Below are 18,724 nucleotides of genomic sequence, written 5' to 3' on the forward strand. Positions count from 1 at the left end.
CACTGGGAAAAAATATTCAAAGAAAGAAAGTATGTGGAGAGAACTTATGACCATGATGATTCAATGTTTTACCACAATGTTTTCTAAAACAGAAGAGTGTAAAAGGATATTCAAAGTCAATTTCCTCAGTGAGGCTTTGTAGAAAATGAGGAAACTAGAGAAACAAAAATGGCAGGACATTCTACAGGTGATTTTAGATGCTGCTATGCTTTACGGGAAAAAATACTTTTACCTTTTAAAGAATCACAAAAAATTATTGGAAACCCAAACTCTGGAATGTTTGCAAATTTAATTGAGCTTCCGTGTAATTATGTCTATATAGCTAGCCACAAAGTTGATGATTTTTTAAAAATCTGTGCCTTATTTGTGTAATAAAATACACAATGAATAATTAATGCTCATAGGAAAACATGTTAGACCTTGTGAAAGGAAAATCAATCTTGGGGACCCAAAATCACTAAACTAAAGGGAAAAGTCAAGCTGGGAACTGCTGAGGGCAAATCTGCCTCCCATTCTATGCAAACTCACCCATCTGCTCACCGAGAGAAATGCATATCTGATTGTCTCATTTGAAGAGAGTAATCAGCAACGCAAAAAGATGAAACCATTTGTCTCTTACCTACATATGACCTGGAAGGCCCCTGTCTGGCCTTCTCAATTTTCTGGACTGAACCAATGTACATAGTATGGCTACTTTTCAATTTTTCAATACTATTTTTTACTACTTTAACACTGTAAGAAAAATTAGTAATTAAAACATGAATAAAAGTGTTTACAGCAGTGTGCACATGTTTCCTCCAGCCTCTGCCCATCCCCAGCTTTCATCCCAACTGTCCTGATGGTGGCTCTAAGCATTGCTCCTTTCTCTGTACCAAGATCTCTCCCCAGAAACAAACTTAAATCTTACCATATGTTATGGCACGCTGTGATGATGAGCAGCGACGAGCAGCCAAAGCCTCAAGGCAGGGAGGCTTTTCTAAAACAAGACTTGTAGAATGTAACATGTGAAAGTAAAGCCCATAGCAGAGCTCCCTCCTCAGCACATGGGGAGCAGACAGGAAGCTTTTGCCTCACCTTCCTCAATGGCCTGCAGCCACATCTCCCTAGGTCAGTCTTAAGGACAACAAAACTCTGGTCTTCAAAGTGGACACGCTACTAGGTGCTCCAAAGCCATGGTGACCCACTCTCGGGTGGGTCCCGAGGAGAACAAAGCTCTGGTTCTAATCCTAACCCTAACCCTGTCCAAGACTTCGACCCTGAACCTAAACCCTGATCCCTACCCTGGTCCCTAATTCTGATCCTTACTTTGACCCTAACTTTGATCTTGACCCTGACCATGACCCCACCTCAAACCATACTTCTGGCCCTGACTCTGAGCATAATCCCTGTTACTATGTTTACGATCTATCTCTAGTCTTACCTTCTAGTGGTAAATAGCTGTACCCATACGCACTTTTAAATTATTTAACTTCTTTTCCTTGAATTCTCTAAGGACATCCTAAAGGAAATGTCATTATGTATTTTGTAGTCCTTCTGAGTGGCATGGCTTCAGATAAGTTCTAATACTTTGCAAGACATAAAAGGTTTAGAGAGTGACAGCACTGGGTTTTTTGGGATGCATGTTGGCATTCATGATAGTCATTGGTGCTGTTCTCCAAATATTTTCAGTTCACTTTTTATGAATGCATTCTGACTGTTCCATCCCACCTACTTAAATTTTCACATGGCCACGTGACTGGTTTTTTTTTCTTTGCCAATGGAGGTGAGAAAAAAATAACATGTGACTTTTTCAGGAGAGATTTCCAAGAAACAGAGTTCTATTCCACATGCTTTTTTCTCTTTTCTATAGCAATGGGGATCTTATTGATGGTCCCTCCTTCCGTCTGGATTCCTGTGTTAGGATGATACAGCACAGAGCTACCTCTCACCTGACCCATGATGAGATGTATATAAATGAGGAAGAAGATTTTTGAGCCACTGAAATTTGGAGGTTGTCTGTCACCACAGTTTAACCTAGCCCCCATTGGCTGATGCAGGGCTGAAGAATGAGTCCAAACTGGATCTGGACAAGACATGTGAAGAGCACTCCAGTTTGAGTAAAATTCAAGTGTTGTCTCAAGATAACAGTGAGCACGATATGTTATTGGATGGGTGTGGGATAAATAAGGTATATCAGGTGAGAATAATGAGAAATTCAACTTTAAAAGACGGTGCTGATTTGGACTGTGGAGAGATTCAAATGCCCTGCTTAGCATTTGAGATTGTGATGGTCGAACAAACTAATTAAAAGCCCTAAATGAAGACATGGGATAAATATCTGAGGGTGTCTAATATCCCAATTTTTCATCCTAGAATCGGCAGAGTCCTTGACCCTATTCTAGTGAGACTTCCAAAAGAAAAAAGACCTACATTTCTTCAACAACCCACACTGACAGACTTTCCTGCACTTTTGACCTGTGGCTAACACTCCTCACCTTTCATTCTGTCATCAGCATTTTGGGGAAACACCTTTAACTCTCTATGATTTACAGGTTATTAAGTGGCCCTTATAATTCCCTCCAGAGGTGGAAAAGACTAATGATGATGGTGTCTGAGCTCACAGCAGCAAGCAGGCATGTGTGCTCAGCAGTCACGTGGCTCATCTGCTAGGTGCTTACTAAATACGATATTCTACAACGTTGCTTAACACAAGGGGAGACGCTCCTGACTCAGAGGGTTTAATTGCTCGCCTACTTCTTTTTCTGCCCTCTTGGCCTCCTAAAATGAAAAGAACCCTGGGGTGATAAAATTAGTCAAAGGGGTGCCAGCCGTATCACAGCAAAATAGATTCCTAAAAAATCCCTGGCCTAAGGTGACAGCCTTGGCCAGATAAGTTTGAATGTGCTGATAGCGGACATGGGAGAGTGAAGGTGGTTGAAATGTTCACATTAAAGAATTTCCACCCAGATTGCAAGAAAAGAGAGAGGAATGGAGATGGCAGCATGAGTCCCTACAATAAAAGCAGATGTTTTGAGATCACTTATATTTGTTCTGACAAAAATTAAAGACAGAAACCAAAGTTTAGCCTGAGGCTAAAATTAATTGGGCAATAAGCCAGAGGCACATATGACATAGACAGATTTAAACATTTCTCCCTTATACTAATACAAATACTAAACTTACAAATAAATTGATTCAAAATAAAACAAATATTCAAAAAATTTAATGAATAAACACTGGGGTCTACAGTAGTATTTGAAGGAGATCTCAATAACAGGTTTGGTTTTTGAAGGTTAGAACTGATGGTCTAGAGAATTCATTTCATTCCAGAGAGAGAAAGGAGGAATTTCTTGGGTTCCTTCAGGAATGAGTCTGGCTTTGCCTCATCTTTGTTTGAACTATGGATACGACAGAAGAAAACACGATGATTTCACCGATTTAAGGTGCAAAAAGTCACTGGGTTCTCTAAGAAGCCTGGGATTCTTCTGGTGGAAAAATAAGTTTGTTGAGAAGAAATGAGTTGAGGAGGCTGTTACTGAAGTGAAGCGGAATTGTTTTTACATAATCTGCTCATTACCCACTCTGTAGTGTGGATAAAAATTATTCAAGCAAAAGGTCCTCTTACTGTTCCTGGAATGCAGTGGATAGAGAACAGATTAGGTTTTTTTCCCTCAGAACACAACCACTAGAAACATTCTACCTCAGATGAGATATTGCCTAATTATTTTCAAAAGACAGTGAAAAATGATGGATGTAAATGTTTGCTACAAAATAAATACATGCTAGAAACAGAAGCATCTGGGTCACAGTTATATTAGAGCTACCTGTGTTCCCCTGTAACTGAGATTAAAGCAAAAATGTCCAATACAATCATTCACAGCATGGGAGACGGCAAGGTGAAAGATGGAAAGGCCGGTCATAAAAGGATCAGAATTTCAGTCAATAAGGAAGTGGCTTTGTGCATTGTCTCTTGCTATGTGCAAGGTGAAGGCTGGGGCAAGAAAACGTGCAGTAACAAGGGCTCCTTTGTCCATCTCACCTCTCTAGATACCAGGTTGCAGACATGTTGCATTTTAATTGAAAGGTTGATATAATTTTTTTAAAAGAACACTTGCAGTGTTTGAAGTGACAAAGGCTGCTGTGACAAAAAAGCAGGGAAAGGGATTTTTAAAAAAAAAAAAAAAAAGCAAACAACAACAAAAACCCCACAAAAAAGCAAACAACAAAAAAACAAAAAACAGAGAAGGAAGTCAGCTGTGACTACTTCCAGGAAGGGACTCAAAGAGGCAATTGGAAATTTTATTTGCTTTGCAACTGTGGGTTTTCTAGCCTGTTTCCTTTCTAAAGTATATTACTTTCTTTTTGGTTCATGAAGTTATCCCTTTCTGTTTTCTGGAACAGCTATGTATTTTCTTTATCTATCATCTATCTACCTGCCTATCATCTATCTATTTGCTATCTATCTTTTCTACCTTTCACTATCAAAAGCTTGGGTCAAGCAGGATAGAATTGCAGTGTATGTTCACTCTACCATTTAAAACAAGAGCTCTCATAGGCATTCTCCATCATATCACAAACCTGAGCTTTCTAAAACAGGGTGTGGCAAACTACCATGCATGGGCCATGTCTGACGCAGTCTGCATTTGTAAGTAAAGTTGTACTGGGACACAGCCACATACACGTGCTATATGACATCTCTGGCTGTTTTCATGGTACAATGGAAGAGCTAAATCATTAACAGAGAGACCATATGGCTTGGAAAACTTAAAATGTTTAACATTTAGCCCTTTGCAGAAAATATTTTCTGACTCTTGTTTTAAAAGATCTTTGTTTAGAAAGCTACCTATTGCCTTCTGGATAGAATCACAACTCTTTACCACGATAGACCCAGCTTGAACTCTGCTTCTCTATCCAGCCTCATCTATTATTTCTGCTTCTCCTTATTTTCCTCGTGGCCATGCTGATGGATTCTCAGCTTCTCAGATGTGCGAGAATGTCTCGTCCCTTCCTGACATTCTCATGCTGTCCCTCTGCCTCTAGAGAACTTCCTGTCCCATCTCTCATGACAAATCCCTTCTTCAGCCCCTTTGCTCCTTCCTTAAGGATACCCGTTTGGCTCTATTTTGGGTGCCATGCTCCTTCTGCATCTCCCAGAGCCATCCCGTGTCTGTCAGCTACTGCATTTCTTTGCATATCTGTGTCATATATCACCAAATCTGCCTAAGCTTTCATGAGTCACTGCATGACAACTTCAGACTCCACCAGCATTGTCCCCACTAACCACCAGGCTTAGACATTTGTCCAGTATGCTCAGGGTTGTGGGATAGTATCAGTAACCAGCCGGGGAGCATCGTCTCTTACATCAGAATCAAATCTGTAGATCTCTGCCATTCATAAGTATTTGGAGTTTAAAATTAGCAGAAATATTTTCCTTAAATTAAGAACAAATGGCTTGAATAGCCTTTTGAAACGTATGATTTTTCCTCTGGTTCATTTCTGTGTTCAGTATTCAGACATGAATCTAAACACAACTCTGCTCTTAGTAGCTGTGTGACCCTGGGAAAGTCGCTCCATCTCCCTCCGCTAAATTGTGTTGTGTGAATAATGAGAAGAGAGTTGTTATTTGTATTTAGTGAATAATAACAAACAAAAAGCACTTAGCTTTCTGGAACCTGGCATGTAGTAGATCCTCATGAAATACCAGCTCTGTTGATAAAACTAGACGAAAAGGAGCTTTCAAAGTCAACAACAACATCATGCAGTGAAGGACATAGATGAGAAGCTGCTGCTGCAGCCTGGAGCTCCTGGGGGCCCGTTTTGTCCGTGATTTAGCAGGAATGCACTACCTTTCCATGAGGAGACACTGCCCACAGAAACTAAGGCCATTCTTTGAAGACAAACATGTTTTAATAGTGTTTACATTGTGTAATTGTATAATATAAATAATAATTATTAATAACGTAAAATTGTTCACATTATTATGTTACGACTATTGTACAGACCTTTACACCTAGATATTCTGAAGTTGGTGGTCTGTGAGTGGCATTGAGTGATGACTGACACACTCTGACCTGGGGTAGAACAACACGTGCCCCTGCAGTTTGCTGAATTTCAGGGCATCACCACCTTTTTTCAAGAGTGTCTTTTCCTATCCTCTAGAGTTTTGCCCACTGAAGCAATGGTTTTGCTGTAATAAAGAATTACACTATTTATCAAAATGTTACTTTGGAGAATAAAGTTTTCTTAAACTATCAGGCCCATAGCTAATGCCAATGGCTCCAAGGATGAGAAGGTAAAAAAGCCTTTTATTTTTTGGGGGGGTGGAGCCAAGAGAAAAAATCACATTTCAAACTGTCTCGTGCTAGTCACTGGAAAATTAGAAGCGAACACACTCCCCTCCCAGCCCAATCACAGCTACTAAATAACCAAGATCTCCTGCAGGTGCCTTGGCTTTGTGAGCCTGGAGTTGCTGGCTGGTACTGGGCAGCAGGCAGCAGAGCTGGTCCCATTTCTCCATGCTTTCCCCATGCTGTGGGGGACACAGGCACATTGAATAACCTCGGTCCTGGTCTGGTGCTGGCTGGGAAGCTATTTGATGTCAGGCTCATAGTGGACTTCTGAGTTGAAAAGAGAGTATGGGTCACCCAGCCCCACTTACTCATTTTACAAAGAATGAAAATGGGGCTCTATTCCAGACAAGAGAGTACACATTGTAAGACTATGCAAGCTTGCTGCACTTGTATCCGCTCAGCACACACTTACTGAGTGCTGAGTGTCTCCAGAATGAGAGGGGCTCTAGTCCCTGGGGTCCCACCCTCCACAGACAACAGCAGCACTTCGAGGGACAGAGGTGCAAAGAACAAGGTGGGGGCCCTTCTGTTGGAGAGGCAGCTAGGGAGGGTCCTTAGAAGAAGTGACAGCTGAGCTGTTCTCTGAAGGGTGAAGCTGAATTACTTGAAGTTTAGGACAAAGGAGTGTCTGGGGAAGTGGAGCCTATGAGCCAAAAGCATAATGACTTGTCCAGAGAAGCGTAACAAGTTCCATATTTTTTCTATGCCAAATTTGAACAGGAATCAACATAGGAAAGAGCAGGATCCTGGAGCCAGGGCCTTGGATTTCACCCACTGGCAACAGGAATGTTCAATGGGAATTTTGGGGGTCAAAACATGAAAGTGTTTTCTCTTAGCTCCAATTCTCTCTGTCTCTTTCTGTCCCTCTCTCTCTCCCTTATCTTTAATTTTTGTATTATCCTAAGAAAACACAGATGTGTCAGACATGGGGATTAGTAGCTTGCCTCTTTCTGGATGAGTTCAGGGGAGCACTTTGGCCTATGTGAGCTTATTTACAATAATTCAAGAATCTTGCAAAAAAAAAAGTCATGGTAGCAGAGGTTAGAAAATCTCCTAGTGTTTCTTGTGATACTTTGAATTTCTGATTAATATGTTTAATCTTCATCTTCTGAAAAGTCACCAGGTGCACAGTGAGACCATAAAGGGGTTCTGTTTCTGTGGTTTGTGTCTTCAACAGTTGGTGGTTTTGCAGCAACAGCATTGTACGTGGGTTTTAGGCTGATGATGCTCAACAGTAGACAATTCTCTTCACCTGCCTGGGCCCCACTGCCCACCCTTCCATACAGTGCAGGGTCACAGCTGAGTTCTCCGAGACACCTTGCAGGATCTCAGCTTCTGAACTGTCAAGTGTCTTCTAGGTGAAGGCTTAGTCTCATAGCCTTTGTGGCTTCCTCCAGGTAACACTTGGTTTTTTGACCTAACCCTGGTATTTGTGTGACACAAGTGTGAATGTGCTCCCTGTGGCAGCGCTGAGGAAGGATTCAGTCATCATAGATGCTGAAAGGCAAACGCAGTGTGCTTTTTTCCATCATCTCCAGTCCTGTATTATTTTTACACATCAGCCCATTTGAAAAAGAAAACAAAAAAAGCCTCCTGTTAGAATTAAATCCCTTCTGGAGATAATGGATATTTTTAAAACCTTTAATTTTGTTTATAGTCACATTTGCTCCCAGTGCCGGCCAGGATCCACTAGAGGGCAGACACACCCGTGTGTATTTGTGTGGCACTGGCTGAGTGGTAATAAGAACAGTGCCGGCCAGGATCCACTAGGGGACAGAGACACCCCCGTGTATTTGTGCGGCACATGCTGAGTGGTAATAAGAACAGTGCCTGCCAGCATCCACTAGGGGACAGAGACACCAGCGTGTATTTGTGTGGTGCTTGCTGAGTGGCAATAACAGTGCCTGCCAGCATCCACTACAGGGCAGACACACCCGCGTGTATTTGTGTGGCACTTGCCGAGTGGTAATAACAGTGCCTGCCAGCATCCACTAGAGGGCAGACACACCCGTTTGTATTTGTGTGGCACTTGCTGAATGGTAATAACAGTGCCTGCCGGCATCCACCAGAGGGCAGACACACCCCTGTGTATTTGTGTGGCACATGCTGAGTGGTAAGAACAGTGCCTGCCAGCATCCACTAGAGGGCAGAGACACTCGGGTGTATTTGTGTGGCACAGGCTGAGTGGTAATAAGAACAGCGCCTGCCAGCATCCACTACAGGGCAGAGACACCCGCATGTATTTGTGCGGAGCTTGCCAAGTGGTAATAAGAAGAGTGCCTGCCAGCATCCACTGGAGGGGAGACACACCCCTGTGTATTTGTGCGGTGCTTGCCAAGTGGTAATAAGAACAGTGCCTGCCAGCATCCACTGGAGGGGAGACACACCCCTGTGTATTTGTGCGGTGCTTGCCAAGTGGTAATAACAACAGTGCCTGCCAGCATCCACTAGAGGGCAGACACACCCGTGTGTATTTGTGCGGCACTTGCCGAGTGGTAATAAGAACAGTGCCTGCCAGCATCCACTAGAGGGCAGGCACACGCGTGTGTATTTGTGTGACACTTGCTGAGTGGTAATAAGAACAGTGCCTGCCAGCATCCACTATAGGACAGACACACCTGTGTGTATTTGTGTGACACTGCTGAGTGGTAATAAAAACAGACACCCTGCCCTCCTGGAGTCAACTTCCGGTGCCCAGGCCAGCGGCAGCAAGTAAGAAAACCTCGCTTTCCATATCTGCGTCAGCTACACAGTGCTCGCACACAGGAGGCATCAGCCAGTTTTCTCAGTTAAAGGGACAGAAACAAAATGTGTCCTCACTACTTTTTGAATGTACCATGTTATCTAATGTTTTAACTTAATTGAATGAATAAACTCCTTATGCATATGGACACATGCATGGAAAATTCACAAACACAAAAACACAAAATAGAATATTTTGCCAAAAGAAAATGTCTTTGATACGTAAATTTCACTTTTTTCTATCTTTTAGTGATTTTAAAGTAATGAAATTGAGAAGTCTGTGCCTGTAAAAGAATTTTTAAAGAGCATGGTATTTCTCCATTTTGAAAAAAAATGGTAAAATATCTTCTACTATAGATAGAAGTTAATTGGCTGAGAGTAATAAACAGAAGATTAAGAAATGACTTTTATCCCCTGCTATTTTGTCAAGGGCTACAGTGAATTACACACCCTGGCTTGGGTTTGCACACTACGTGCTGGAAGCCAGCAGTCATGCAGGCCATGCTCTCCCACACTTAGAAAAAAAGCCCATGAGAAAGAGCTTCATCAAGTTCACACAGAATGACCTCCAGTAAGACCTGGAAAATGCTCAGTTCCACAAAATACCTGTGTCCAAATCCTTTCAGTTCACAGCTCTGGCATCAGGTTCCTGTGAGGAAAGACCCCGAGATGGATTTCTGGTTGGAGGCTGCTGCTAGAGGAGACAATGTGACCACAGATGGCTCATGCTGCTCGCACGCTGCAGGGACCAGTGACTTGGGGATCCTGCTCACTGTCCTGTTGGGGAACTGCAGAGATTCACCCCAGTTGGGTGGATTCTGCTGTGTCTCCTGTCAAGAAGCTCCTCAGTTTACCATGGTTTTCCTTTTTAAAACTATCTGGTGTTTTCCTCTCCAGTGGGGGCTGCATCTCACCTTAGAAGAAAAGATTTTCCAGCTGGGCGCAGTGGCTCACGCCTGGAATCCCAGCACTTTGGGAGGCCGAGGTGGGCAGAACATGAGGTCAGGAGATCGAGACCATCCTGGCTAACATGGTGAAACCGTTTCTACTAAAAATATAAAAAATTAGCCTGGTGTGGTGGCGGACACCTGTAGTCTCAGTTACTCGGAAAGCTGAGGCAGGATGTTGGCTCCCTACAAGCTCTATCTCCTGGGTTCATGCCATTCTCCTGCCTCAGCCTCCCAAGTACCTGGGACTACAGGTGCCTGCCACCATGCCCAGCTAATTTTTGATATTTTTAGTAGAGACGGGGTTTCACCGTGTTAGCCAGGATGGTCTCGATCTCCTGTCCTCTTGATCTGTCCACCTTGGCCTCCCAAAGTGCTGGGATTACTTTGAGATTGTGTACCTTAGAGCTGGTGGGGGCCCAGCCTCTTGATCCACCACACCTGGCCCACATGTTTGTCTTCTTTTAAGAAGTGCCTCTTCATGTCCTTGGCCCACTTTTTATTGGAGTTGTTTTTCTCTTATAAATTTGTTTAAGTTCCTTATAGATGCTGTATTAGACCTTTGTCAGATGCATAGTTTGTAAATATTTTCTCCTATTCTGTAAGTTGCCTGTTTACTTTGTTGGTAGTTTCTTTTGCTGTACAGAAGCTCTTTAGTTTAATTAGATCCCACTTGTCAATTTTTGCTTTCCTTGCGATTGCTTTTGGTGTCGTTGTCATGAAATCTTTGCCTGTTCTTATGTCCAGGATGGTATTGCCTAGGTTGTCTTCCAGGGTTTTTATATTTTTGGGTTTTCCACTTAAGTCTTTAATCCATCCTGAGTTGATTTTTGTGTATGGTGTAAGAAAGGGGTCCAGCCTCAATCTTCAGCACATGGCTAGCCAGTTATCCCAGCATCATTAATTGAAGAGGGAGTCTTATCCCCATTGCTTTTGTCAGAAAAGCTGTGTTTCTAAGGCTTTGCTCAACATACTTTTAACTTTTGACACATCTTTTCCCCAGTCAATAGGCTCCAGGAAATGGGACAGGATTCTTGGAAATAAAGAGCTGACCTGGCCAGACGTGGTGGCTCTTGCCTGTAATCCCAGCACTTTGGGAGGCTGAGGCAGGCGGATCACAAGGTCAGGACATTGAGACCATCCTGTGAACGGTGAAACCCTGTCTCTACTAAAAATACAAAAAATTAGCCAGGCGTGGTGGCGGACGCCTGTAGTCCCAGCTACTCGGGAGGCTGAGGCGGGAGAATGGTATGACCCGGGGAGGCGGAGCTTGCAGTGAGCGGAGATTGCGCCACTGCACTCCAGCCTGGGCCACAGGCGAGACTCCATCTCAAAAAAAAAAAAAAAAAAAAAAAAAAAAAAAAAAAAAAAGAGCTGACCCTGAGACAACACAGGTGAACACAGCCAACCTGCTGCATAAGAAGTAAACAAAATGTGTGTCTTTCATTCAATATTAAACAATGATAGACTGAGTATGTAAGCATGTTACCATCACAGGTATGGAAGTGCCTAACTATGACTTAAATTGTAGAGCCTCAGATTTTAGATCTGGAAGAGCCATGGGTTTTAATCCATGCTGGGAGAGGCTCAAGGTTACTCTGGAGAAACACACAGTTTGGGGAGGCTGGAGACTGAGGGGTGGGCTCCCATTCCCCAGCTCCTTCAATGAGTCTGATCTGTTTTATAAATCAGTTTTTGGAAAATGATTCAAACAAGTCAACCCAATTCCCTGTTATTTGGTCAAAGCCATCACCCTCAGGCTTCTTGCCACTGCAACTGTGGGCTCCCAATCTCCTCCTCTCCTGCTCAGGTTGGGGCGGCCAAAGACCTTCTCTTGCTGGGGAGAGAGGTTAGGGAGGGACCATTTTTTGATTATTTGAGGGTGTGGTTCTGTTGTAAACAGTGTAAGTTTTAGAATTTGTGTTATTGTGATGGCGATGACCAACTGCAAAATATTTCCCATTTGCCTTGCAATAACAAGAGCATGTATTTTACGCAATTGAAGTTTTTGGATCCTACTTATTTACTTTATTAAGAATAGTGACATTTGAGCAGAGAACAGTTCTAATTTTGCATCAGAGTCAAAAGTGAAAATGAAAGGAACTGACCCATGAAGGAATAGGTATGAGCTGTTTACTTCATTCCTGCCCGTCCTGGTTGATGTTCAGCTCTGGCCCTGCATCCCACTTTCAAATGTGGTGGATGCCTCACCTAGGAAAGGCCCTCCCCACGCTGGCTCCCTCTGCTCACCCGACTGTAGTTACTTCTCTTAATCCTCCATGAACGCTGTTTTCTAATTTGGGTGTATTTCCTGTAATAAAAAGGTATTGTTGCACCACTTATTGAGGACTTTTTGGATGCCATGTTAAGCATTTCATAGTCACGAGCTCATTGTACAAACTACCCTTTATAACACTCCTATGAATTTATATTCCCATACGAATTGATCTGAGGAAGTGGCATGCTGGAGAGATTGAGTAATTAAATGACAGCATACAGTTAATTACTGAGAGGATTTGGGTTTGGATCTGGATCTGTAATTCAAACACTCATGTCTATAATCACAAGTGTTGCCATATCATTTGCATTAGGATTTAGAATCTCTGCTGGCAGGCCTGGGAAGGCACATTGTAACCAATAAGAGGTAAATGCCACATTTAGTTCTGCACACAGTGCAGAACCACTGCACTGCCTCTCAGAGAATGCCAGGCGCTCCTGTGTTTGTCTCAGTGTCTCCAGCTTGAATTGCTTCACCCCTGGCTCTCAGCAATGCTGCTCCTCTCTCCTGCATGGATCATCTGTTCCTAGAATTCCTTTCTCCCATTTCTTAGGTTGCCACTTTACTGTAGCTTCCTGACCTAAGGTAAAGCTTTGATGCTGTGCATGTCCCAAAATGTCTGTGCACTATTCTCACACTGGGTTGACGGTTTAGTTGGGTTTAAAATATATATATTTCTCTCAGAATGTGAAGGCCAAATTTCATTTTCTTATTATATCTAGAATTTCAGTGAAAAACTTCAGTGCTATTTTCGTTCTTGACTCTTTGCAGGTGATCTTTTTCTTTCACCTCTCTGGAAGTTTCAGATCTTTATCTCTGATGTTATCAAATTTCACAATAATGTGCTTAGTGTAGAAGAACTTTGAAATTCATTTTGAGGGGAACTCAATAGATCTTTTAAATCTGAAAATCATAAACTTTATTTCTGGAAAATGTTCTTGATTTTTAAGTTGAGATATAATTCACATACTACATTTTACTCATGTAAAGTGTTCAATTTAGCACTTTCTGGAAGTAGCACAGACTTCACCACTATTTAATTCTAACATATTTTCAGCACCCAAGAGAGAAACTACATTTTCCATTTTTTCCTCCTCCAGCCTCTGGCAATCATTCCTTTTTGAGGCTAATATTCCATTGTGTGGAAATACTTCATGTTATTTATTCGCTCATCAGTTGGTGGACGTTTGGGTTGTTTCTACTTTTTGGCTATTATGGATAATGCTGCTCTACAAGTTTTTGTGTGGACATGTTTTTAATTCTCTTCAGTATGAAGACTTGAATAGAATTGATGGATGAAAGAGTAATTCTATGTCTTACTTTTTGAGGAACTGCCAGATTGTTTTCCAAAGCAGCTGTACCATTTAAATCCCATTGATTTCTTTTCTGACATTTTTATTCTTTCCGTCTGCTTTTATTTTTTCCTTTTTGCGAAATTCTATTTTAAACTCTGAAGATGAATCAGGAAAATCAACGCAGCTTCTTCAACAAATTACAAGAAAATGATATACAGGAGATACAAGGGAAATGTATAAATTATATAGACTTAAAAACACATCAGCTAATCACAATGTATGAATTTTATTTGGGAATATAGACAGAACAGAATTGCCCATGTGTTTCTTGTTGTTCTGAAGGGTTATAGATATACAGGGGTTTGTTATATTCATGTTTATTTACATATATGTTTAAAATTCTCCATATAAGGGTTTTAAAAATTCCATTGGAAGCCTTATGTTTTAAAATGTACTCAGATTTTGTTTCAATCAGGGATGTTAAGACCTGCAGACATGGAAGTGACTGTCCCATTCATACTCACAGATCCCTAGAAATAGGAGGCACAGGGACGCCCCAAGCAGAGACAGGAGAGGGAAAGACATGGGCAGGATCCTCTGCTGTGGTCTCTGTGGGACAGCAAGGGCAGGCAGGGCAGGTAGGCTTAGGCTGTCCAGCGTGAATACCTTCATCAGGCTCTGGGGCATAGGGGCCATTTCTAGTTGCCTAGTACCTCACCCTGTGGTGATTAAGGAAGGGCGGTATTGTCTCCTACAGTATCAGAGCCAGATAAAGTAGGTGGTTAGGAGTATGGGTTCTGAATTGGTAGTTTAATTGGCTGGCCCTGGGAAAGACAATCTTTTCCCAGTAAACACCAGATGCTAGAGCGTCAAGAAAACAGAAAATAAGAAAATACAATTAATGCATTCTGTGTACACAGATGGAGCCTTCTTTTGCTTCCCCAAAGGAAGAGTCCACAGGAGCCTGGCACTCCTGGACCTGAGGAAACCCTGAAAATGTTGGTATCTGCAGATCCTCTCCAAAAAGAGGTCGCCAATCTCCTAAGACTGCAAGCTGACCCCAGCATTCTGGGAGCCAAGAGGGAGAAAGAGTCTGAAGATCTCCCTGCTCAGTAAATTGGCTTTCACTAAATACTGTCTTTGCATAAGCAGCATTATCCAGTGTCCTGGAGGTTAGAAAAGTTCTGTTTCAATATCTGAAGAAAATAAATTGTTTCTTTTCCCAATGTCAGGGAGGAGCATTTGACTACCAGTGTGGACTGAGGGGTCTTGGGATCACAGTCTTCCCAATGTGCTTTGAACCGACCCTCTGTGTCTGCCTCAGCATCTCCTCTGCTTACCTAGACACTTGGGAACCCTAACACAAGCCCTTCTAGGAGTCTGTGGTGTGGCTTAGCTGCCTCTGTAGGCATCTCTTGGGGTTAAACATTTTCCACTCTGCTAAGTCAGTGCCATCTGTTCTTTGGCTTCATCTTCAGAAGACCCTGAGCCCTTCCCTACCCTCCTTGCCCCACCCTCCACACCAAATGCGTGGTGCCCTTAAGGCCATAAGGTTGCTGCCATAGGATTTTTGTATTGAGTGCTCTCATTCCAAGCAACTGTGAGAGATTTCTATGGCAGGGCCTCCGGGTTCCTGTCAAATTAAATTGTAGTTGAGTGTTGGGTGCTATTTAAGAAGCATCCCCCTTTCTCCTTCCTAACAGCGCCCTGAATTATTCAGTCACGTGGTTTGAAACATGCGGTGGGTCCTGGTTGACTTAACCAGCACTGTCTCACCCTGTGTCACAGTTATTGGTTCCAAAGTGGGTGCATAACTGAGGCTCATGCCAGGTGCCACACACACTCCCTTGGTCCCCCAATGGACTTGGGGATGGGCAAGGGTCTGAGTTGTTCCAATTAGAGTCAAATACAAGTTGTGCTAGGTTGTTAGGAACAAGAATGTGCTTGTTCATGCTCCCTCTTTGGTGAAGAAAGCAACCTTAGAAATTGTTCCTGGAGATTTTGCCACACGCAGAATGATTCTGACTTCACTGAAGGCAGAGCAGAAAATTGGGAAGAGACTGAGTCCTGGTAGCATCCATGAGCTTCTGTGCTCAGATTCACGCTGAAGCCTGGCCTGCTTCTGAACTACCCACCTAAGTCAATAAATTCCCTTGTATTTAAAGTCAAATTGAGCTGGATTTTTAGTTACTTGCAGCTGCAGGTGTTCTGTGACGCTGGTACTGTGAGTTTGCATCTGAGAATATTTACAGTGTTTCTCTCATGGTTGAGTCAATCATTTCAAGGATGCTCTGAGGGTAAAAAGAACGATCAATTGTGAAGCAGTGAATTGTGCTGCCAGGCACAATTCATTGGAAAATAGAAAGCCTCATCTCCTGGGCAGTAGAAAGTTTCATTGTACATAAATTACATACCTTGTTTCTGTCTCAACCTCTTATTTTTTCATATGCAAAGGAGGTAAGGAAATCCAAATAAGTCCAGCAGCTAATATGCCTCTCAGACGTGATCCAAAATAGAACTGAATTATGTAAGCCTTGTTAAAATTCATCATCATCATTCATATTTCTGAATATTTAAATTAGAAATTCTGAAAAAGTAGTTTGTTTCAGAGGTAGTTTGTATGTATGTAGGTATTTTTTCAGGATCAAAAGTTTATTTTTTATTATCTAATTGAGTTTAATTTACATATAATAAAATTTAGTAATTTTAAGTGTACAAATCAATGCGTTTTGACAAATATACATATTGTCATGTACACAACACTACCATTAAAATACATTTCATTACCCCCAAAATTCCCTTGCAAGCTGCTGTAGTCAGTGACCCCTGCCCCACACCACAGCTCCCGGCAGTTGCCTTCTTTTACTCTAGTTTTGTCTGTCTTAGAATATGATACAGGCCACGTGCAATGACTCAAGTCTGTAATCCTAGCACTAGATTAAGAAGCGAGGATCACTTGAGCCCAGGAACTTGAGACCAGCCTGGGCAACATGGAAAAACCCCATCTCTAAAAAAAAAAAAAAAATACACACACACACAAATTAGCCAGGTGTGGTGGCACACCCCTTTGGTCCCAACCCCTTTGGTCCCAGATACTCAGGAGGCTGAAGAATCACCTGAGCCTGGGAGGTCAAGGCTGTGGTGATCTGTGATCACATCACAGCACTCCAGCCTTGGTGATAGAGTGAGATGTTATCTCAAAAAAGAAGTATTTGATATAAATGGAATCATATAGAATATTCTCTTATACCTAGTTTCTTTCATGTATTCTAATGCCTTTGAGATATGTCCATGTGGTTTCCAGTGTATGTCATTCTTATGTTGGGCAGTAACCATTGTAGGAATATATTACAGCTTATCTATTCTTCAGTGGTAGGCTATTTTAAAAATATTTGGCTATTAAGAAGAAAGTTGTTATGAATACTTATATTCAGGCCTTTGTGTCAACAGATTTTCACTTCTCTTGGTTGAAAACGTAGGAGGAATTATTATTTTTTTAAGTTATGGATTTTCAAATGATTGTCAGTTGTCAGTTACTTTAAAAAAATGTAAATTCTTAAATTTTAAAGTTTAGGATGTCTGACTACCCTGACAAAAACAAGCAATGGGGAAAGGATTTCCTATTTAATAAATGGTGTTGGGAAAACTGGCTAGCCATATGCAGAAAACTGAAACTAGACCCCTTCCTTATACCTTATACAAAAATTAACTCAAGATGGATTAAAGACTTAAACATAAGACCTAAAACCATAAAAACCCCAGAAGAAAACCTAGGCAATATCATTCAGGACATAGGCATGGCCAAAGACTTCATGACTAAAACGCCAAAAGCAACGACAACAAAAGCCAAAATTTAGAAATGGGATCTAATTAAACTGAGGAGCGTCTGTACAGCAAAAGAAACTCTCATCAGAGTGAACAGGCAACCTACAGAATGGGAGAAAATGTTTGCAATCTATCCATCGGACAAAGGGCTAATATCCAGAATCTACAAGGAACTTAAACAAATTTACAAGGAGAAAAAAAATACATCAAGAAGTGGGTGAAGGATATGAACAGACACTTCTCAAAAGAAGACATTTATGTGGCCAACAAACATATGAACAAAAGCTCATCATTACTGGTCATTAGAGAAATGCAAATCAAAACCACAATGAGATACCTACTCATGCTAGTTAGAATGGCGATCATTAAAAAGTCAGGAAACAACAGATGCTGGAGAGCATGTGGAGAAATAGGAACGCTTTTACACTGTTGGTCAGAGTGTAAATTACTTCAACCACTGTGGAAGACAGTGTGGCAATTCCTCAAGGATCTAGAACCAGAAATACCATTTGATCCAGCAATCCCATTACTGGGTATATACCCAAAGGATTATAAATCATTCTACTATAAAGACACATGCACACGTATGTTTACTGCAGCACTATTCACAATAGCAAAGACTGGGAACCAACCCAAATGCCCATCAATGATAGACTGAATAAAGAAAATGTGGCACATATACATCATGGAATACTATGCAGTCATAAAAAAGGATGAGTTCACGTCCTTTGCAGGGACATGATGAAGCTGGAAACCATCATTCTTGGCAAACTAACACAGGAACAGAAAAGCAAACACCGCATGTTCTCACTCATAAGTGGGAGTTGAACAATGAGAACACATGGACACAGGGAGGGGAATATCACACACGTGGGCCTGTTGCAGGGTCGGGGCCTAGGGGAAGGATGGCATTAGGAGAAATACCTAACATAAATGACGGGTTGACAGGTGCAGCAAACCACCATGGCACGTGTATACCTGTGTAACAAACCTGCACGTTCTGCTCATGTATCCCAGAACTTAAAGTATAAAAAAAATAAAATAAAAGTCACAGGATGTTTGTGATAGTATCTATTACACTGATGTTGATATCACACATGGCTGACTATTTGGAGACTCCAAGTGAAATTTCTTGCAGTTCTCAGTGCCAGGAAAATATATATTTCTGGATAAAAACTCAAAAATTTTAGAAAAACATCCAAGTTTCATAGTCTAGAGCTCTAACACTGGAATCTTCCAAATTTAAGGATTAATGATTTACCTAAATCTAAAAATAGTAGGTTGCAGATGTATTTAAACAGTGTGCCT

General features: G+C 41.8%; 1 pseudogene across 1 annotated transcript in view; it reads right to left on the reverse strand.

The window, feature by feature from the left end:
* LOC114671292 (large ribosomal subunit protein uL23 pseudogene) overlaps positions 1-18,724 on the reverse strand; it is a 34,473-nt pseudogene that overhangs the window by 13,512 nt on the left and 2,237 nt on the right. The window lies entirely within an intron of this gene.

Source organism: Macaca mulatta, chromosome 12 (genome assembly GCF_049350105.2).
Source record: "Macaca mulatta isolate MMU2019108-1 chromosome 12, T2T-MMU8v2.0, whole genome shotgun sequence".
Lineage (NCBI taxonomy): Eukaryota > Metazoa > Chordata > Mammalia > Primates > Cercopithecidae > Macaca > Macaca mulatta.